This window comes from Hyperoodon ampullatus (genome assembly GCF_949752795.1).
Source record: "Hyperoodon ampullatus genome assembly, chromosome: 12".
Taxonomy (NCBI): Eukaryota; Metazoa; Chordata; class Mammalia; order Artiodactyla; family Ziphiidae; genus Hyperoodon; species Hyperoodon ampullatus.
This window is the reverse complement of record NC_136925.1, coordinates 36,525,950-36,550,070: the sequence shown is the minus strand read 5'-3', so window position 1 is coordinate 36,550,070 and position 24,121 is coordinate 36,525,950.

Below are 24,121 nucleotides of genomic sequence, written 5' to 3'. Positions count from 1 at the left end.
ATGGCCATGAGAAATACATGTTGAGGTAAATTGATTAGCGAATAAGTTCAATAATGTATTCATTCTTCCAGACTTCCAAAACTGGGGAGACCCAAAAGGAAAGGGGGGATTGGAACAGGAAGGGGAAAGGCAGTGTCTCTGAAGGTGCATTTTTGACTCGTGGAGGGGCCGTTTCCCCAGGGATGAGAGCAAGTGCGCATTTCCCTGTCTGTCCAGGAAAGGAATGAAGGCTGAGATCTCGAAAATGCCTTGCTGTATTCTGCCAAACTTACACACACATGTGCGAGGCTGGTGGAGATTGATTTATCAAAATAATTTTCAAAAAAGGAAAATCAATAATCAAAGTGGGCTGTCCTACAGTGAGACCTAGTGGCCTTAGAAATTCAAGCCGCCGTGGTCTCTGGAATGTCAGCTGGCAGCTTGGTGCCCTTGTCTCTTGCAGGCGATTCTGTCCAGTGGAGAGCCCAGTAGCCTGATAAGCTGAGTTTGTAGGTAGGGAGAGAAACCAAGAGACTGTATAGGCACAGAAAACTGAAAGAGGAAGAAATCAATGGAACTAGAGCTTATTCATAACATCACATGTGGCACTTGAGACATTTTCCAGGTTTGAATTTGCTTGTTTGGAGTCCATGTTGGCATCTTGCTGAGGGCAGATATTAAGGCATGTTCCCTAAATCTCTTAGGGGGCATCCATCCCAAAGCCAGGTGGTCCAGGTTCTTTTAGGATTTCATGATGGCACACGTTCTTTGAAAGGCAGAAATGCCAAGCAGAGTCTCCTGTGACAGTGTAGAGGTCAATCCATTAAAATTAAAGCCTTTGAGGTGTCCACCCAGATCTGCTGTTGTTAAGCAAATCAGTAGGAACAGGTAACAGCCACTCAACCTGAGTGTCATTGGAGCTGTTTAGATGAGTGGTTCCCAAGATTTACTGCCAGCCTGAATTAAATGAGTACACCCAAACTGGGCTTGGCATCGCTTGTAAAAATAGACATACACATCTATGCCAGCTCCACTCCTGGAGAGCCTGATTGAGTGGGTCTGAGAACATATACTTTTAAAGCTCTCCAGGATTCAAGGCTCAGCTAGGTTTGGACACTTCTGGTGTCCATAATTAACATTGTCCAGGAGTAGCCCAAGTGTGGAACAACCCAGAGGCAGCATTACCATCCTCCAGTGAATTTTTGACCTTGAGAAGTACTTCAGGTAGTGAGCTAAATTTTGTAGGTATATTCAAGTGCTTTACACACACACACACACGCGCACACACACACACACACACACACACACACAACCAGTGTTAGAAAAACTCTAGATTTGATTCATCCAGTTGCTGGACAAATTCTTTCCATCCACTGCACTTCCTCAGAGCTCTCTGAAGTCAGCAATAACTTTGTTCTCAGAGGAGTCATTCTGTGGTGAGCAAAATGTTGAAAGTTTGGCAACATATTAGGACTTTCCAAATCTGGGTCATTTCAAAATATTTATCTGTATGTTTTTTTATCCTTTTTCAGCATTTAGACTTTATTCTTTCTAATAACCAGAGCACAGTCTATTGCTATTAGTCACCTGGAAAGCACAATAAAGATAGTAAATTTGCCAGTGGTGGTAACAAAAGGCAGCTATCTTTAATAATTTCCTTAATAACCCCCTGTCCTCTTTCAGAGGGACAGATTTAGTAACTGAATAGAGCCCTTTGCACAGTGCCCAGAACAGAATCATTCCTCAGTAAATATGAGCTACGCTTTTCATTATTCTATTGTCATTAACTCATTACCCAGCCCCACTCTTCCTGACAGGTTACCATCAATGTTCTAAGCGAATATTTTATACACACCCTATTCCTAGCTTCTAGAATTACTATTCTCAGCCTTCTGTTTTATCCCGTGTTTTTCCCTGACACTTATAGAGTGAGAAATCTTTGGGTAACATCTCCACTGATAGTTGAAACATGTGGCTTTTTTTTAATATTCTCTTAGATTCCCCATTTGCAGGAAACCACAAATCCTAATGTCGATTTCCTGTATTGCTGTAGGATCTCATGATGCAGGCATTTCACTTTTTAATGGCTCCTTCCCTGTGCATAAGGCCATCCATACAGGGATGCTCACTGTTTTGTATGAAAGTACACTGACTCATAACTCCAAGCACAGATGCCACCCATTTCTACTCTCCATCTCTGCCCTGCAGTACTAGCTCAGCCTGACCCTCCAACTACAAAAGGTATGGATGGAATCGTTCGCTCATACCCAGTCCAGGTCCCAGTTTTAGTAACCTCTGTGGGTTTTTTTTACCATGTAATGGATTAAGTGTTGATATTTATAGCAGCATTATTGATAACCCTGAGGATAAGATAGCTCTGATGTCTCTCAAATCATTTATGTTCCTTCAGTAAATGCTTCCACTGGATTCCCTCACCACAACACGTTATCAATCAGGTGCAGCCTATCACAGGGAAATTCGCAAAGCCAGAGCATGTATGTGTCAGAGCCTTTGGAAGACAGAGGCAAATTATAAAAAAGGGATAGTCTTAATGTTTTCATTTTACTGTCCTTCTAACCCCCCCACCAACTCTCACACACACACACACACACGCAGCTTCTATTTTTCCAGGAGCTTTTGAAATTTTGCTTGGCTCATATTTCTGAGGCCAATGGACAGGAAATGAAAATTGGATAGGAAAGGAGCTGAAAACATCTATAAATTTTTTGTTGTGTGGGGTATGATAATTTTCCCATCTAAGATGTTTAAAAAAATAGATTTTACAGGAAATGTTGCTTTATATAGAAGGACTGCCATCCTTTAATATTTGTATATGGTTATTATTATCACTACCAATTAAAATCACCATATTAATAGCTCTCTTGAATAATGGCTTTCATTTGACCATCTGAAAAGTTTAGAAAATATTGAGATAAATTTCCCTGCATTGTAATTATAGGGATGACATTCTAAGGAAAGTCCTATCCTGTTGAAGGACTACGTGCCATAGAATTACAGTGCTTGAAGGGGAAACCTTTCTTAACTCTTATCAGTTACTCTTTTAACTTCACTTACTATAAAGGAATAGTTTCAAATCATTTAATCTAAACACGAAAAAGAGCCCTTCTAATTCTTTTTAAGATTTTAATATTTCTTAGTTCCCTGTCTTCTTTTATCATGTATGCATTTGCTCCCCAATCTATATTAAAATAGAAAAAATAAAAACAATGTAATGAGGTTGTTTTCCATAAAGACTTGCTCTTTAGCTTGAGATTATTTCCTACTTCCTATTTTGGTGTTCAAATGCCCTTCCTTTTTTGAAGTTATGGATACAATAGATGGAAGGTTTTTGTTTATTGTCCTCACTTGACAAAGTGAAAAATTGACCCTTCCACACTGGTCCCCAAATTTAATTTTGAAATTTTACTTTATAAGGAAATTCAAAACTCCTGAAATCAGCACCATGCCTTTAGACTCCCATGACAGAACACTCTGCTAAATGCCACAACTGGGGTTGCAATAAGCCAGACCACGAAAGGATGCCTGCTGAAGACTTTGCTGCTATAACTTAAGAAATAGATTAGGTGACTGTTGCTGGTGTCCCAGCAGTCATAATTCTTCTTCAGATATTTCAAAAGGATAAGGTAATTAAGTTAATAATCCCTGTTGTTACAAATACTAGATGTGGCATTGTTCATTTATTGCCTTCTAACAGCCATGATATCAATTTACAAAAGAATAACTTGGGGGAAGTCCTGGTATTGAAGACTCTAGAAAGAAACTAGGATCAAAGACTCCTAGATTAAAGGGTTGATTTAGGATAAATGTTAAAAGGCATAATGTGAACAACACACTTATTACAAACAAGAAATCCCAGTCTTACCTACTGTTCTATCTGGTGACAGGCATTTCACTTCCTGTGAAAACAAAACAAAAATGGAAACATAAATGAGTGAAGTAAATTGTTACTTGGGCAATTAACATAAAAGCACTTGTATTTAGATACTTTCAAATGAAGTTTAATAGTTAAAGTAGGTAAGGCCACACAGGAAGAAAAATTTGACTTCTAAATATGTACATATTTGAATAATATGTACAATAAATATGCACATGTTTTACAAGCCTAAAAAATTCACTTATCTATCTGCTGAATTTTGAGTTCATAATATTTAGAGTCTTAATCTGGCCTCTTTTAAGGAACTAAGAGAGTACAGTTTAAAAGGCTAGATGGTCCCACTTCATAAACCACAGACATCCAAATTAGCATAATCTCATAGACTCACAGAGATAAATCAATATGTGGTCAAAGAAGAATTTTAATAAAACATGAAAATACATGAAAAATTTAATAAAACATGAATTTTAATGAAACATGAAAACCTATGCCAGCTATGCAGTATTTCTTCAGACTGCTGTTTCTCAGTGTCATCGCATGCATACAACTGATGTGGCCAAGGGTTGGTGAAAAACTTCTGGAAAAAACCCAAAAACTTATGCAAAATGGTGGCATTTCAAATCTATCTGCCAAGTTGACCTAGAAATACCATTTCATGGAACATTTGCCTTAATTATGTCTCCATTTTCCCACTTACATCCTACTCCTGGGCAATCTGCCAGGCCTACTACCTCTTTTCAGAAGCCCTGGGTGGGTATCTATGTTCAGCGTCTGGTGCTCAAGAAGGATCTATCCTCATACCTCTGTGGTCCACCTTGCCCTCTAAGTATATATGCTCTGTTCTTTTCCACATTCAACTTTTATTTTTGGTTCAATAACATATAAGGTTTTGTCCATAATGGGGTCCCAGACTACAGCTCGTGGGCCAAATCCAGCCTCCCACCTGACTTTATAAATAAGGTTTTGTTGGACCACATCCATGGCCATTTGTTTATGCACTGTCTGTGGATGCCACAGTAGTTGAATAGATGCTACAGATATTGCATGGACCACAAAGCTTAAAATATTTACTCTCTGGCCCTTTACAGAAAATGTTTGCAGACTCTGATCTACAAGGAATAAAATGCATGTTGTTGGAAGGGATTATCCAACTACATGGGCTTGGGTGCTAATTCCCTATCATAGAAACATTTCAAAAGAATTTTTTTATTTAAAGTCATTGCCTTTCAACTCACTGAGGAAAAAAAAATTCTATGCAAAGATAGATAGCTTCTCATTTTTTCTTCCATTTTAGTTTTTATTTCAGTCTTCATATAGATTCATAATATTTGCTGAGAGAAGGGGAATTATTTGGGGCAAGTGTGATCAATGCTGAAACAGGCAGGCTTTGAAAAAATTTGAGGAAGAAGAAGCCACCCTTGCCTTTCCACCATCCCTTCTCTCCTGTCCTACCCTCTGTGCCTCCTCTTCTTCCTTGCCATGCTCTAGGTCATTCCCAGATTCCTCCTTTATTTGAGTCAGCCCTCAATTAATTTTCCCTTGACTCTTAACTGACAGTGACTTTAGTGGTACTTTTCCAAATCTCCCACATATAAATTCTTTGGCATTTATATTTTATGATGAATTTTTGAAGCTGAGAAATTATAGCAGAATCAGAGCTTGCCAATCAGGGAGCTGAGTGTATGGGTTACTGTCATGTCAAGGTTTGGATCTCCATTGGGAAGACCCTGGGCCAGTTGCTCTCCAATGGCCAGTAACCACTCAAGAGGCAAGAAGCTTCCCCTGGGGTGATACACCAGCATTATATTTTTCTATTATGTCATGAAATGAAAAAGATTGAGAAGCACTCAACCCTAGGAATAAATCATTATGTGTTTCACTTACCCCAAAGGGGGAACTAATCTTGGGAAATCAGAGTTAATGATGACCACTTCATACTTCCTGGAGAGTTAAAAGAAGAGTCTGCTTGTAAGTAAATTAGTAATCTTACTTAGATAAAATTAGATGGAGTCCAACTTTAGATCAAGCTCAATCAAGGATAAAATCAAGTTTTACTAATTAACTAACTAGGATTGTACACTGGTTACAAGGGTATAAAGTACACCTCTGTCCTCCTCCCCTGCATCCTTGTCACTTCTCTCAATGCCTGGTCCATAGTAGGAGCTCAATATTCTGCAGTTGTGCTGCCCTTAGTGCGATCCACAGACCTGCAGCATTGTCATCACCTGAGAACTTGTTAGAAATGCAGAATCTCAGGCCCACCCCAATCTCCTGAATCAGAAGCTGCTCTTTAACAAAATTTACCAAATGATTCATATGCACTAAAGTTTGAGAAGCACTGGGTAAGACACCAAGTGAGGTGAGAAATCTGCCTGTGCCATCTAAAATTTGGAAGATGTGAAGTTAAAAATAAGTATTTCAGGAAAGATGAAAAAAAAAATCTAATGTAAAGGGGAAAAGTGTTTTTCTCTTAAATAAAAATCCACAAGGGGGACTTCCCTGGCAGTCCAGTAGTTAAGATTCCATGCTTCCACTTCAGGGGGCATGGGTTCGATCCCTGGTTAGGGAACTTCCATGTGCTGCGTGGTGTGGCCAAAAAAAAAAAAAAAAAAAAAAAAATCCGTAATGGGAGAGTGCCATTTTGTAAACTCAGTCAGCACTGGGACAAGACTTCATGTACCACACAACAGACAGTCTGGCCCACGGAGAGTTAAGCAGAAGTCCTGATGTGGTCCCCAACCTGTACCATTTCCTTTAAAATGCTGTGGAGAGGTGAAACCCTGATGTGTTGAGCTTAGTCTAGGCTCTATTTTTCCTGGCAGAGAATTCCATCAGCTTCATGCTCATGTGGAGGGCTCTGGGCTCATAGCAGGAAGGCTCACCAGGACACAGAGATGACTTCATGGACCGTGCAAATCTCCAAACTGGAGCCCATTCCCAGAATAGAAAGAAGCACCTGGAATTCTTGGAATACATTGTCATGGGGCCAGAAGGAGGGATGATCCTCTCCGTGGTTCAGTGAATTTTGAGATGATATATGTCAGGCCACGCTGACTTTTAAAAGAAAGAATTCAAAAAGCGATCGGCCAGCCAAAATGGAAAGTGGAATTGTCTAATATTTGGGAGAAAGAATCACATTTACAAATCTATAGAATAGGAGATACAATGACACACTTGGCTTTGATCCTCGGCCATCTTTAAAAATAAATGTTTCTGGAGCCAGGGACCAGAATAAGTACCACGGTGGAGAGAACTGTCTTCTGCTCTGTCTCTTCTACCCAGTATAGTGTTTGAATTTGTCTGGACATGGTTAGGAATGTGCAAAACCAATTATTCGGACTCTGAGAGGATCGTGGGCATCCTTCTTTTAGATTTCCCCAAGGAAAACAGAGGCAGAATCCAACTACAGGGAGATTCCTGGAGATGGCCTGAGTCACAGGCATCCTTGTAGAGAGCTGACAGGGATCACAGGCCTCCTTTGGGACTCTGTAAGTGCTGGTCCTTGTGCATAAATGAGTTTAGACAAGAAAGAACCCAGCAGAGACAGTGCAGGTCTGGATCCTAACATGGAAAGAAGAAGAAAAGTGGACAGAAGACACCTCTAGAATCCATAGTCTAGACGGGTAAACCAGCACAAGTTCAGAAGTCCCTCTTTATCCACCTTGGCAAGGTGCTGGAGGCATTTCACAGCCTGTCCTTAACCTTCCTGTCCAGCATCGATGTGTGCTGTCTTCTTCCCCAGTACAAGTCTTCCCCCTGAAATTTCCTCTCTGATACTTTCTCTCCCCAGCACAGGGAACTAAAGGTCATCTTTCAAGACTCAGCTCTCATAATTCCTAAAAGATGTCTTCCTACTCCTGTCATGGCCAGAAAGGCAGATTATAACACCCATCCATTGGATTCCTATAGCACTTGTTACATAATTCTGTTTTAGAATTTATTGCATTGTTTTTTAATTTCTTATTTATAACACAGACACACCAATGTGTTGCTTTGAAGGGGACAGCGTGTCTTTCTTGTCCACTTCATATGTTTTATTCTTGGCAATAACGCATGGCACAAAGCAGGCAATCAATATTTGCCAAATTTGAACAAAATTTTCATTTCATATGTGAAAATCCTTTAATCTCTCAGCCTTTTAAACATTTTTTTCCTTTTTTTTTGTAAAAGGGTGATCTATCTACTGTAGAATTATTTGAAAAATTCATTTGGAAAAGCATCAAATGAATTAACGGCCAAAGTCCATCTCAAGTCCTTCATCTTCTGTAAGTTTTTTGCTTACCGCTCTGATCCCTAGTGCTATCTCCTTTATCCACAGGGCAGTCAGATATGATACAGAGAAACTGAGGTGTGTTGTCTTTTATTGCTCTTTAATTGTTTCAATCTATAAATCTTATCTCCCCAGATACATTGTAGTTCAATTCAAACAACTTCAGTTCAGCAGATGGTTATTGGATGACCAAAGTGTGCAAGGATCTGTGCTGCTTAATACTGGCACCAGTTCTGGCTTTAACTTTACTCGTTTTAATTCTTTCAACACATATTTATTGAGCAACCACTTACACATATGATCACTGCTCTGAGAGAGATTATATTTCCTTCTAGACCTCTGTGTTTCCAAGAAAATTACCAATATTGCATAAGGTCGAGGGCAAACTGACCAGGCTGCAGTGAGCGATCCTGGATGGAGCAGCTAAGAGGTCCCAAGCTCAGAGTAGATCCATGTGCTTGTTCACATGAGATTCAGGGAACCCTTGGCATCAGGAGGTCTCACACAGGGGATGAAACATGGTAGAAAGGGATTCTGAACAGCAGTCCAGGTCAGGAATCACATGGTCCATAGGTTATAGGACCCCTGCCCTAGGATGAGGGAATAGTGTGGCCCAAATTCTACAGAACACCTAGAATGTACTGAGGAGTGTAACTTGGTCAACACTTGGGACTTTTAGCTGAACACTCGTAGGCTCTGTGAACTTCTGATGAAAATGCTGGCAACAAGCCAGCTCACACCTAAAACACCAGAACCCCAGAACTCCAGAATTTATACCTCCCAGGCTGTAAAAGAGGCCTGAGGGAGCATAGGAGCCCAGGAGTAATGACTGAGCCACTGAGCTCCAGATCTGGAGAACAGAACTCAATCCTAAATTCCTGCAGATGGTGGCCTGAGACTGTCAACCTCCCATCCTTCCATCTGCCTTCATTAAGTGTGGGTTTGAGCCTGCTGGTAAAGGGCTCAGAGACCCAGTGTCAGCTGAATAGGGGAGAGACAAAGGGGGCCAGCTGGGACTAGTAACAGGGAAGATTGGAAGGACTCTGGACCATGAATTTAACCACCAGGTATTATATACAGCTCCTTGTGTCACTGCACTGATTGCCCTGAATTGAAATTGCCTTTTCACTTGCTCATCTCCCGCACTGGGCACGAAGCTGGTCTGTCCACGAGGATAGAGCCTGGGTCTTACCTTGTTCATTATTTTATTCTTAGCACAAAACACAATGCCTGCCACAAAGTGAATTGTCTAACAAAGGAAAGAGTGAACGCATGTCAGGCAGAGGGTTAAGTAAAGTCAGTCAAGTGAAGAAAAGTCAAAGTGCTGAAGGTGGAGATGAACTGTGGTCTAGGCGAGCAAGGGGGTCAAGTCGAGAAGCCAAGTGAGGCAATACTGAAGAGCAGTTACGTGTCTGGGCTTCAGGGTCAATCCTGGGTTTGAATTCTGGCTCTGCCTCTGCTAGTTTCTACCTTGTGAGCTTGGGCATGTTGTTAAATTACTCTGAACCTCAGTTTCTACTCTGTGGAAGAGCAATTTATACTACCAGTCTCAAGTGAGGATTTAATAAAGGAGTATATTAAAAAGGTCAACTCAATGCTAGATCCTGTACTTAACAAGTGGTTGCCATTAAGACAGACAGGAAGAAGCAAGTCCTGTCATTCCAGTAGCTAATAAACCTTACCCAGAGTTGGAGATTGGAGCCCAGAGATGATGAATCTAGTCTCCGAGACTAAAAAATAAACAACCAGGGACTCAAATGGAGACTAAACACACAGGCCAGAGATTGAAGGATCAAGGAGCAAGATCCAGGCAAGGGATCTTGTCTATCAGGCATGGAGGGAGAAGAGAACGGGTGTGGCTTGAACAAGTCCCAACAGCTTTCTAAGGCCAGGGATCCTTCTGTGCTTTAGAGCAGGGCTGGTCACAGTGAGTGGGCAGGTATGAGCTCATTGGAGAAGTTCATAAGTATACTTGGCAAGAGCAGGGATGACAAAGGGTGTGAAGTCAGGCAGTTCATGACACCCAGGCATACAGAAGGTGGTCACTAAATAGTTGCTGATCATTTACTTTCATCTTTACCACAACTGTTCCCAAGTGGGGAAGTGCATAAGCCCTTGTTTTGGTTGTGAAACTCTTTCAAACTAGGCCAAGTGGAGCATCTTATTGGCAAAAGTTCTGGAGAAAATGGTGTTTTCTAAAGGATCCCCACTGTTTCATTTGTGGAATCACTGCTGTATTTTACAGCAGTGGTCCCCAACCTTTTTGGCACCAGGGACTGGTTTCATGAAAGACAATTTTTCTACAGACCGGTGGTGGGAAGGGGTGTGTGGGGGGAGGGTGGTTCAGGCAGTCATGCGAGCAATGGGGAGCGGCAGATGAAGCTTTGTTCACTCGCTGCTCACCTCCTACTGTGTGGCCCGGTTCCTAACAGGCCATGCACCCATGCTGGTCCGCGGCCCAGGGGTTGGGGACCTCTGTTTTACAGAAGTTTGGCCATTTGTCATTAATCTACATCTGACAATAGAGGAAGCACCACCTTTGCCAGCATGGAAACGAGATCTCTCGGCTGAAATGAGAGTGAAACAAATTGAGGGTTGTTAGAAGGGATCTGGCACGTTTACCACTCTCTCTCCAGCCACCCCCTCTTACTAAAGTTAGATCATGATTTTGCTCACAAAGACAGTGCTCACAAAGAATTCTGAAATTCTTCAGCTTCTTCAAGCTATTCCTCAAGCATGTGGCCTTTGGGGGTTGGTTGGAGTCATTTATTTTCTGCGTAATGAATCTATTTCTGAGCATAAGAGCAACAGGCATCACACAGAATGCAAACTTTTCTTGTAAAAAACGTCAGTTGCAATAAAAGGAATCTGGAGCCGGCCTGGCAGCCTGGAAGCTGTTACAAAATGAAGTCAGAGCTTCAGCTTGTGTCTACATGACACCAGACTTTCAATGAAAAAGTGAAAAACTCAAGCAGTCATCTAGATGTTTGGTCTGCTTGATGCCAAACATCCTGATGTTTTTGACTATCCAGATGTTTGGAAGCAGGCAGACCAACATCCAAAATCTGTACACATCTAGGTGTTTGCTTTCTTGTAGACACAGCCTTGGACTACTGGGCAAATAAAGCCCCAAAAACTTGGGCATCATTTCTTCTGACTGTTAGTAAGAATTGTGAATCTCATAAGACCTCCGTGAGAATAAGGCAATTAGTTTAAAAAGTGAAAAGGGCTTGAGTCAAACACATAGTTTTAATAGGGCTTTGCCAGAGAAATTGATGCAACGAGAAGGAAAACACAACAAGGCCCACTGCAATTCAAGTGACTCTGCAGGCTATTTCCCAGTCAGTGGACCTCATTACATGACCATACCTCCAATCCTTGGGAAGGGGCCACAGGGAGCTGAGCTCTGAAGCAAGTCAATGTTTGAGTTTAATCTTGTATTGATATCAGGCATTACTTATCAAACCAGACCCTCTGCTTCCCAAAAGTGAACCTGAACTTCTACACTGACTTCAGAACTTCTTCTTTGTCCGCATGACCAGCCTGGTCATGCTGAAGTTATTTAACTTGCGAGTTGACCTATTTCTGGATATGCCCCCTTACTGTGAATATAAACAAGGACAGAACTGGCTCCTAAGGAGACAGAGAGTCAACTGGGCTTTGCCAGGACATAGTCCATTCTTTTTTCTAGACAGCCACTCTTGACTTCATCCTGCTCCTCTTGACTCTGGCTCATTGGTCTATGCCTAACTCTCCTCTCCCTCTTTTCCCAATAATCCTGAGAATTGAGAAATGCAGAAAAAAAAGACGAAGTGGGGGTGGGGATTTAGGGCAGGGAGAGGAAGGAAGGAAGGGAAGAGAGAGAGAGAGAGAGGGAGAGAAAGAGAGATCCAAAGGTCCCGAGGACAGCATGTGCAGGGGAGTTTAAAAACAACATAAAAGGAACAATAAGAGCAACCTAATAAAAGGATGAAACATAGTCATGCGACAGAGAAGAGGATCTGAGCATCTGCACTTTTTCTTATTTATAACCATGTCAGAAAAACAGGAAAAACAGTGTGCAAAACCTCAAGCAGGATTTTCTCTCACTCCCGATTTTGCTAGTGTATCCCACTAGGAAGAAAGTGACCATTTTGATTGTCTTCTATAGGCTTGAAATATACAATTCATCATTGTCCCATGCATCCTATGATTGTGAGTTAGTCGCTATTACTCATTGTTATGTGGGGGAATTCCTCTCCTACCCACATCTGGACTTTTGCTGTAACAGCAAAGGCTGGAAGCAGAGCCTGTCTGACCCTTTATCTTTTCTAGATTCGATGCATCCTTTTCTCTTTCAGGATGGCTCCTTGGCCATTGTTTTATTGTTGCTGTCGCTTGTTACTAGTTGGTTGAATGGTTTTTCAATTTTATTGTGACTATGGAAATGGCAAGGGTGGTACTCAACCCAAATTAGTTCATCAATACCATCATTGTTAAGTCAATCAGGAGATTAGCAATTGCTAATATACACACAATTTGGCCTCCGTAAAAGAGACAGACATCTGTTTTCCTTGGCAGCAGCTCTGTTTCCAGGCCCTTACTTGATACCATGTGCGTGCCTAACTCCTGTTCACAACAATAGCTTTTATCCTTGGGGTTTGGTAGTATACTTAACTGATGCCTTTATCTTTTCATGAGAGATGCCAGCTCACATCAAAAAAAAAAAAAAAAAAAAAGAGTAAAAGAAAGAAAACGAAAACACACTGCAAAGGCTTGGCTTTATATCTGGTGGAAATAGAGAACCTCAAAGCTGGACTCAGTATTAGAGAAAAATAAAGATTGCTTTCATCCATGTTGCCGGAAAATTTGCCTGTATCCTCTCATTTGTCCTGCCCTCATTGAGAATTCAATGAGTATTCAGATCTGAATATTAAAATTTGACTTTTGCCTTTGAGAAACACAAGTGTCAGTCAAAGTAGAACAGAGGAGGACCAAGTTGTTTGTTTCCTGGGTGGGAGCCAGTGATACCAGACAGCGTGGTGGGACCATTTCACCTTGTGCTAGCAGCGTGTCTAGGAGGCAGCTGGAAATACGCATTTTTATAAACTCTTGAATAAATGATCAGGTTGATTGGTTGTTCTGTTGTAGTGTTCTGCAATCTGGGACACCTGTATATTGGGGAAAGAATACTGTCATGTCCTACGCCCTAGAGAAAAATCCAATTCTTTAGTAGCTAAATAATTCTGCTGTGCTCTGAGAAGTGCCTAGGTTTCTTATACAAGAGAAATTGATACATTAAAGCTATGATTATGTATTCATCACCTCAAGGAGCAATTATTGTGTAGGAAAGCAGCATGCTGTTGACAGGAAAAACTCCAGACTGAAAATTGGATGATCAGGGTTCTGGTTTAGTTCTGTTAGGAAGATAAGCATGCAAAATATTTAAATGAAACTAAAAAACAATATACAATTAAGTACCTTAATGGATATTTGGTAAGATAAAATCTATATAAAGGGAAATAATACTTTACACTTCCAGGATGTAAGAGTTAACAAATGCTTTTTTTTTTTTTTTTTTTTTTTTTGTGGTACGCGGGGCCTCTCACTGTTTTGGCCTCTCCCGTTGCGGAGCACAGTCTCCGGACGCGCAGGCTCAGCGGCCATGGCTCACGGGCCCAGCCGCTCCACGGCATGTGGGATCTTCCCGGACCGGGGCACAAACCCATGTCCCCTGCATCGGCAGGCAGACTCTCAACCACTGCGCCACCAGGGAAGCCCAAGAAACGCTTTTTGAAGGCTGTCATCTTAATTATTTTCATTATTATTCATTATAAGTATTGATACTTAGTCTCAAAACCCTAATCCACGTATTTTTCTTATGTGAGCACAAAGACAAGCATCAAGACTTAGGTTTTGGGAGAAAACTCTAATTCGAAAAGATACATGCACTCCTTTGTTCATAGCAGCACTATTTACAGTAGCCAAGACATGGAAGCAAGCTAAGTGTCCATCAACAGATGAATGGATAAATAAGAGGTGGTACATATATACAATGGAATACTACTCAGCTATAAAAACAATGATATAATGCCATTTGCAGCAACATGGATGGACCCAAAGATTATCATACTAAGTCAAGTAAGTCAGAAAGAGAAAGACAAATACCATATATCACTTTTATGTGGAATCTAAAATATGATACAAATGAACTTATTTACAAAACAGAAACAGACTCACAGACGTAGAAAACAAACTTATGGTTACCAGAGGGGAAGGGGTAAATTAGGAGTTTTGGATAATAATATCTTAAGATAATTTGTTTTTTCACTGAATATTATGTTTTTAAGATTTGTCCATGTTGATACTTGTATATATGTAGCTCACTAATCTTAATGGATGTATATGAATGTACTACAATTTATCCATTCTGTTCATAGACACTTGGGTTACTTCAAATTTTGTTATGAGAAGCAATGCTCTCATGAATATTCTTGAGCAAACCTCTTTGTGCATATGTGCGTAGAGTTTCCTTAGGTTCAGAATTTCTGGATTATACAATATGTGCATCTTTACTTTCCTAGCTTTTTTCTAATCATTCTCCAAAGAGGCTGTACTGATGTTTATACCTACCAGAAGTATAGGAGAATTTCTGTGTATCCACCTCCTTGACAATGCTTGGTATGGCTGGTGCACATTTGAAGTATTATCACTCTTTCTACACTCAAAATGCCTTAAATATTATCAAGAATAAATGCACAGTTGCTGCATTGTTGAAAATAATGTACCACCCTGCCATAGAAGAATCTCCAATGCCTACAAGCCTTCCCACTGGGGTTACCAACAGCCAGAGACTCTGTCTCTTCCTGAGATTTTTCAGCATATTCATCCGAGTCATAATCAAGTTTTAGAACTAGAAAACATTTTAGAAATCATTCTATCCAGCAGCATCATTTAAACATAAAGTGTTATGCCCAAAGTCACACAACTATGATAATGACCATAGTATTACAATTTATTTAGAACCTACTTTGTGCCAGGTACCATTCTGGGTGCTTCATAAATACTCTTAATCCTCATGACAATACCCAGATGGTATCACAAAGAGTTTACTCTCCAAAACACAGTTATTCTCACATGGCAAATGAGAGCAGGACACCATGCTATTTAATCTGAGTGGAACAAAATTGTACCAGACATAGTCTGGCATAAAATCCGGGAGGGGAGATAATACCACAGTATAAACTAGCATGTAAGGAGACCTGGGTGAAGGTTCAGACTAAGGTAGACTACTGGGAAAGGATCTTTATCCAACCAGGATCATTTAGTAAAACATCCTGAAGGCACTGGTATGGGAATGGGGCTTTGGAGGACAGGTAGACCTTGGATGGGCACCATCTCACCTTCGATGTGCTGACTGTGTATTGCCCACTTAATGACCATGGGCAGTGAGTGGAATCAGAGAATCCATAACCATACCCTGCCATCGAAGTGGGGCTCGTCTGGGGGTCAGGGGGAGGACAAATCAGACTGAAGGGACCAAGGGGGAAGGTCAGTCTGACAGTGCAGAAGATCTGGAGGGCTAGGCAGCTAACAACTGGGAAAAATCCAGCAAAACTACTTCTCGAGAACACGGCAGCAAAGCCTCCGTGGTCCGGCCCCAGCTGAGCGCCTTTTTTACCACTCACCCTTCCTTTGTTCTGCTCTCTTGGCCTCTGTTCTGTTTCTGGAGCACACTAGTCTGGTGTCCCCTGTAGGATCTTTCATCTGCAGTCTTCTCTGCTTGGAACATGTTCCCCAGGTTCACGCACAGCTGACTCCTCATCATTCAAGTCTCGCCTGAACTGCTTTCCCTGCACATCCCATCTAGGCTGGCCTCCACCCTCCCCTTCCTGCAGCTCAGCCCTTTTTTTTTAAAATTAATCTATCTATCTATCTATTTATTTATTTATTTATCGTCTTTCTTGCTCTCTGAAATTATCTTGCTTCTTTATTTAACCACTTGCCCCAATGAGAGAGTGAGCACCACGAGGACAGCAAATTGTCATTCTTGTTACGTGTTGTGTGGTCAGCACGTAGAAGAGCTTCAGTAAACATTTAATGATTTGAACAAATAAACCACAGTATTCTAGTTTCCAAAGAGGCAGGTAGGCTATTAGGAAGTGCAAAGTCTTTGGGGAAGTTGGGTCTCACAGGGGTGAGATTTAGGGGCGGGATTATATTAAGGGGACAATGAGTTAGATGTGATGTAGGAGGTTAACAAGAGGAGCTTGGAAAACAATAATGTGGCATAAATTCAGGCGCCAAGACTGAGGACTAAGGTGGGTATTAGAATCAAAGCAGAAACTGAGGAGAGTGAACAGACTAAATGACCACAAAGAGACTTTCTACCACAGTCCAAGTGTCAAGCTAGAGCTCTTTATTTTTTTTTAATTTATTTATGGCTGTGTTGGGTCTTTGTTGCTGCGCGCCGGCTTTGGCTACTCTTCATTGCGGTGCGCGGGCTTCTCATTGCGGTCGCTCTCGTGTTGCAGAGCAACACAGGGCTTCCATAGTTGTGGCACACAGGCTCAGTAGTTGTGGTTCGGAGGCTCTAGAGCGCAGGCTCAGTAGTTGTGGTGCACGGGCTTAGTTGCTCCGCGGCATGTGAGATCTTCCCGGACCAGGGCTCAAACCCGTATCCCCTGCATTGGCAGGCATGGATTCTTAACCACTGCACCATCAGGGAAGTCCCAAGCTAGAGCTCCTTAAATCCAACCTACGTCAGGTCAGGGGGTAAGGGATGTGTATCCTGTGATCTCACTCACTGGCAGAGGCAGAGAACTCAGTGCCTGCTGAAAGCAGATATATTGGTGAGGGGCAGAATGAAGATGGATATTTCAAGCAGAAGGGACTACAAGAGCAAGGCAGAGAGGTGGTGCGTCTCTAGTTTAGAACAGTGCCTGGCACAGCATAGAGTACAAAAAACCCTTGTCGAAGCAACTGATTCCCAACTTTCATCTAGTGGCTATATTGAAGGCAGGGAGCCTGAACATGGGAAAACTGGTTGGAAATTTGTTCCAAAATCTGGTTTTAGAAATCTGATTCATTGCAGTAGGGATGGGTAAGGACAGATATGGCAAAGAGAATCAACAGGACTTGATGATAAATTGATCGTGTACTTTGTTGGGGGCCCAGGGGGGTGGTGTCGAGGCAGCAGACCGTGTAGGAGAGAGGGAAATAAAACTTACCCTGAGCTTCAGAGTCTGAGCCACTAGGTTACACCATTACAGAGAGAGAAAAGTCCAACTGAAGAGTTCATTTAGGGTGGGGCTGGAAAGTTCAGCATAGATATTTGAGGTGCCTGAAGGCCTGCATTCAGCAGTGATATTTAGAAGGTGGTTGAAATAAGGTTGGAGCTCTGTAGAGCCTGGAATAAAGATATACATGTGCATGTAAGCTACTTCAATCATTTTCAGAAAGAGTTAGATTGGGAATAAAACTAAATAGAATTGGGAATGTGAGCTGTGTAGCAAGAACATAGCAGGACCCAACTCATCTGGCCTCATTATTCAGCAGCAGAATGATATCAGGATTTATCTCAAACTAAACATGCTGGGCTTCTTTGGACCAAATATCAATTCCTATTCACCCTCAATCCCTAACATCCTTTAATCTAGGCAATTTACTTTTCTTAGGAGGCAATACTGCTAAGTAGTTAAGGGTATGGCCATGAAGTAAGACTGCCCAGTTTCAAATTCTGACTTGGCCACTCACTACCATGTGACTTGAGGCAGGTTACTTAACCTCTCTGTTACTTTTTTTTTTTTTTTTTAGATGTTGGGGGTAGGAGTTTATTAATTAATTTATTTATTTTTGCTGTGTTGGGTCTTCGTTTCTGTGCGAGGGCTTTCTCTAGTTGTGGCAAGCGGGAGCCACTCTTCATCACGGTGCGTGGGCCTCTCACTATCACGGCCTCTCGTTGCGGAGCACAGGCTCCAGACGCGCAGGCTCAGTAGTTGTGGCTCACGGGCCTAGTTGCTCCGCGGCATGTGGGATCTTCCCAGACCAGGGCTCGAACCCGTGTCCCCTGCATTAGCAGGCAGATTCTCAACCACTGCGCCACCAGGGAAGCCCCAACCTCTCTGTTTCTTTATCTGTAAGGTAGGAATAAAAATAGTGCCTATGCCCATAATATTGTTGTGAAGATCAAATGAACTCATGCATGTAATGCATGTTGCCTAGAACATGGTACGCAGTAAATGCTCAGTAAGGATACCTGAAGTTTTGTATTGAGGACTGGAACATGGGCTCTTATTTTCATTTATGATCAGAGCTTGCTTAGCCTGGGTATCTCTTAATCCCTGGAAAATTGTAGAGTATTTTCAATAAAATAGACAAAAAAACAAACAAAAAAACCCTATCAATGTTCATTCTACCAAAGGAGGCTACCTCTTTAGAATGAGATTCAAAAATACACATTTAGGCACGTTGCCACCCTCTCAAGTCCTCTGTCTCACCACGATGTAGCAATTCAGGTGCACTAAATTCTCACAATTGAAACAGCCCTGGGAGAATTTCAGTGCTATTGTTTTGGAGACTTCCTTTCATCCTGCTTTGAATTTGTCCCAGTTCCAGTTTTAGACAATAAATCATAAGCCTTTTAAAAGGGAATTCCATTCAATATTGAGAAAAGGGAAAATGAATCCCTGAACTGTATGTCAATTACCAGTCCCTGACTCAGGCAAAGTCTGAACTCTTCAGCTTGGTAAATTCAACTGTGGAGTGTTGTTGCTGTTTGTTGTTGTTGTTGTTGTTTTTGGCTTATTTGTCTGTTTAGTTTGATATTTAAAACAAGAAGGTTTCTTTAAAATGAGGCCATCTTTCTCTTTTGTCCTTATTTGTTGGACCATCACAAGCAATGAGGCTGTGGAATTTATGTGAATTGCTATTCTTCACTACCTTTACAAAATGAACCCCGACAACAGTAACTTTTACAAGGATAATCTACCAGCAAACATCAGTAGGCCAGACATACTGGCAGTCTCTAGTCAATCTGTAACTGAAAATTAAAAGTGTAGCAGGAAACCCTAATAATGAAACTTGCAGGGTTATAGAGCTGATGAAGCAGAAAACAAAAAGTACGTGATAACTGCTAAGAAGTGCAACCTTGGCAGTTGTCATGTCTTTGAGGATTTTCTTAAAGTGTGGGCAGGTCTTCATCTATTTTTGAATTCCCTTTAGCCATCCAAAACAACTCTTGGCTCTGGGTTATTTTCCATCTTCTTCCAAGATAACACCTCCTAGCTATCATCAACGGAGCTATTCCAACCAGCATTTTTGCTCAGTAGTCTTTCCCAAGGTAATAGAGTTCAGGTTATCATATCTTAGTGTCATGTGGAACTAAATCACACTCCAAGGAGAGCTAACAAGGCTGCCCAAGGGGGGATGGGCGTGGTGGGTGTGGACTCTGTCCCAGCCAAGGTCCCTTTCTCTCCAGGGGGTGCTAAATGTGTCAAGCTTAAGTGCTGAGAAGAGGTAGCAGAGCTGCATGGGGTGAGGTTGGGCAAAGGAAGTATGGAAGGGAGTTCTGCCATCGACTCAAAGCATGCCTGAGTCTATCTGGGACCCACAACCAGAAACTGGGTGATTTCATCTTGTTCTGTCAGTGGATCATAAAGTGGCCTTGAGTGGTCACACCTTCCCCAAGTGTCCCAGCTTTCTCTCCTCTGAAATAGAGACCTTCACATGATCTGCCATGTGTGGAGTGGGGGGATTGCCAGGAAGGCCGAATCTCCATGTTGGACATACCAAGACTGTTTGCCAGTTTGGGGCAGTGGGTCTAAGGACCCTGCTCCCACCTCCCATGGTCACAGACCCCCAGACTTGGCATTTGGCCCCAAGCAGGCTCTGGCTGCAGAGTCAAAAAGCCAAACGCAGACTGAGCCAGGACCTATGGGGCATGTTCCCTAGATCTGCTAACTTACTCTGTGTTGCCCTCACCTCACCTCACACTGACTGCTGCCCATGTTCCCAGAGACCCTGCTGGTCTCTTACTCACCAAAACTGCCCAGAGACCACCACTTCGAGCAACAATTCCCTCTAAGCCCCCTTTGGGAGTCTAGAAAGCAGCAGACTTGTCTACAGCACCTCCCTAAAGGCCAAGGAGAACCCAGCTGATGATTCAGGGAAGACTCTCAATTTACTAGAGACGTTCCAGGGACCAAGCACAAAATGACTCTTAAAAGAACAGGGGGCTTCCCTGGTGGCGCAGTGGTTGAGAGTCCGCCTGCCGATGCAGGGGACACGGGTTCGTGCCCCAGTCCGGGAGGATCCCACATGCCGCAGAGCGACTGGGTCCGTGGGCCATGGCCGCTGAGCCTGCGCGTCCGGAGCCTGTGCTCCGCAACGGGAGAGGCCACAACAGTGAGAGGCCCGCAAAAAAAAAAAAAAAAAAAAAAGAACAGGAAGTCATTTACGTACAAGAATCCGCTCTCACCCACTCGTCCACCATGTACACATTTGAAGTCATGCAAGCATGGCAATTATTTTTTAAAAATTTGTTTCTAGGATTGGAAACTGCTATATTTTTATATTTTATTCAATATACAGAGCTTTGTAGTTATTGAATTAAGAATATGGTATGTAAGAAGACAGAAATCAAGGCCTAGAAAATGCCTTTGCAGCCTCTCCATTGCCAGCTCCCAGAGAAAGGCAAGCACACCTTTTGCCTGAGAGAAAACTCATTTAGTAACAGGCTAGAACGGTGATGCAGTCTCCCAGGACTCGGACTACTCTCTGCTGCTCAGGCCTCTGACAGTCATAAGGCAAACCAGTATATGTACTTGCTACATGGAAATCCATCCCACCTTCAGCACCCCCAGTGCCTGGCACGCTGGGGCTGTCACGGAGCTCACTCGTGTTTCCTCTCTACTGGAGTCTAGGTTCGCCCTGGAGACAAGCCCAAAAGAACCACTGGGTCAGCCTCCAAGCACTGCCAGCTGGACCCCTAAGGGTCCCTTCAAATGAGCCAGTTGACCTTGTTTACTACAACTAGAGAAATCTGAAAGTCTTCCAGAATATTTACTGTATTCATACACGTAGGGAAAACCCTCTCAAGTAAGCTGCCTACCTCTGGTCTTCTCTTGACATAAAGACCTGGAATTAAGAACATTGTATGAAACGTATTTTAGAAAATACTGATATCTGCAGTACCTACATATGCAATACACAATGTATCATATTCTCCTTCACACTCAGGGAGTTGAGGACATTAAATATGTATAGCTTTTTATGTGTCAGTTGAACCCCAATCAAGTGGTTTAAAAAGCAATAAAATAAAATGTAACGTATTCTACCATCTAATTTACATTTTTTTCATGTGATTTAAATGATTTTTAGGTTTTCTATTAACGCTCTAAATCTGTTCTTTTTCTTTCCCATCACACGTGTTTGTTTCTGGGGTTTCCCCCCTTAGAAGATATATTTCACATTGGACATTACTCATTTTATATCTTTCTCTATACTCTAGTGAGGATACCATGTGATTCTGGAACATGTGCTTCACTTACACTTGTCAGCTGATCATTTCACAAGTACCTGTTATAGAAGATAATCCAAAGCAAGATTTGGTCCTTCAAATCATCAAAAGGTTAAACCTCAGTTTCTTTTGTGACAGTCATGCCTACAGTACTCTCTCTGAAACCAATAGGGGAAAAAAGAAAAATTTTATTCTTTTGATGTCCCTAATGTGCTAGTGTTCATTGAAACTCTTTTTGCACATCAGTCTACTGAGTGCACCTTGATGCATGTTTAGATTATAGTGAGAATGTGGCCATTTGTCCACCCTTACTTTGCAGGAGGTCATAGAAGAGTCTATTTTGGCCTTTTAAGAGGTAGGCACTCCCACAGTGACTTGAGTGAGTAAATGATTGTTATAAAGGACATTTCAGAATAGCTAAATATTGTCTTGCTTCACAACTCGGCTATATTAATATATGGCTGAGAAAAGGCTCGTGATCATTCATCTGTCTGCCCTCAGCAGCAGCAACAGCAGGATTTTTGTAATAAACTATGTTTCTCTGCGTGTGACTTCTACATATATATACATAGGGATACGAACAACATGTGCCTGACTTGACCCATATTTTAAACATAATCCACCCTCAGTATGACATGATTTCAGGAGCACTTGGATGATATTTTGCTTCAAGAACCTCCACTGATATCATAAATTCCACCGTTAGGGACTCATTCCTTTACCTCAGATTTCTTCTTCTGTTATGATACAAATAATCCTGGGATGGTGGATGTATTTAAAGCCATACCCCAAGTGCAAGTAAAGTTATCTGATTCTCGACCAAGAGTTGGGTTTGATTTCTAGGAAAGCAGAAAGGACAGATGACACTGATTGCCCCAGGGAACCCAAGGTGAGGAGAAAGGTGTCCCAGCAGAGAGGGTAGGGTTGCTCCAAGATAGTTTTCACAATTATTCCTAGGGTCAGAGTGGCAGACATGTTTCAAAACAGAGTTGACTTAACTAATAAAATTTAAAGGGGCCTTTAGCCTCAGAAACAAGAGAGAAGGAAAAAAAAAAAAAAGAAATGTCAGTAAACCAAAGAGAGTTACACCTCTCTTTTAAGGAACCTGCCCCCATCCCCTCAAACAGCTTCTGTGTTTCTCTGGTTTATTCTTGTTGATGGGTCCCCAAAAAGATCTGGTTGCCTTTTGACCTTGCAGATTGGCCAGTGACCAATGCCTACATTTCCCTTGTTAAGAAAAGGAACTAATCCCTGATTGCCAAACATTTATAAACAAAAAACTTAGAGTAACTTTTCAAAACAAACCATTGTGACAATTACAGATGATCAAGATGTTGAAAGTGAAACCAAACAGGGCAGGGAAGATAACAGGGTAGAGCAGAGGCCCTTAGCCACGGGTCCTAGAAGCCGAGCCACCAAACAGAAAACATTTGTGTCCCATGCTTAGATCTGGCTGAAGTTTTGCCATCAGACTGACAAGTCTTGTCACCAGTAGGGTTGATGTGAATGAAGGTGATTTCAATGTCTCCTTTTATAGCTTTAGGTATTGGGTAAAGTCACTTAATGTATAACACCCTGGCCTCTCAGAATCCTTTCTAAGCCTCAGTGAGAGACAGACCAGAAAGTTTTAAATGTAAGGGTTGTCCGGGAAAAGCCGGCTACTGTGGGCTTATTGTTGTCATGAGGACCATTCTTCTTCCGCCCTGTTTTCCTGAGACAAAGAACCCAGCTGAGAATTCAACAAAGGAGAATGCAGGGAAAGGGGAGAGAATACCTTGAGCAAGAATAGCTTGGAAGGAGCCAAAAGTGGAAAAGGAAGTCTAATTCTGTCCTAGTCAGGGGGAAAAGAGTTTTTTGAGAAATGTAAACAAATCAGGAAATCCTGGCACTTACTCCAGTTCCGATCTGGGGAAAAGCACCGGTCCTTTCCCTGAGACTGGTCTGCTGTTTGTGAATGAAATCCAGATTAAATTATTCATTGAGCCCCGCCAGGCCCGCAGTTTCCAGCTTTCTTTTTGCCTATGGGGCGGCTTAAACCTTAAAATAATAATAATAAAAAAACATATGCATGATATTAACTATCCATATTCAAATGGAAATTCAATGCTATCATAAATCTCTCTTTTCTAATGTAAATTCCTTTCCCTAGCATGAAGCTGCAGGAAAGCCATTGTATCTGAGCAATCTAAACTTGAAAGAGAATTTTTGTTAAACCAGTTATGATAGGGGAAACATGTTTTTCACTGAGTCGAAAGATTAAAGTTGGTTGTAAAAAGGGGTGGGGGACTGAGGGAGAATTATTGGTTGCTCAGCTAATGATTAGATACAGAACTTCAAGGACAAATTAAGAGGCACAAAAGAAAGAGTCACGCAGATAAGTGAAAACAGTTCCAGTGATATTAAAGAAAAGATGCATTGTTTATCTTTATCTAATCTCCATTTCCATATTCATCTCCATCTAAGCAGCCCCCTCCAGCCC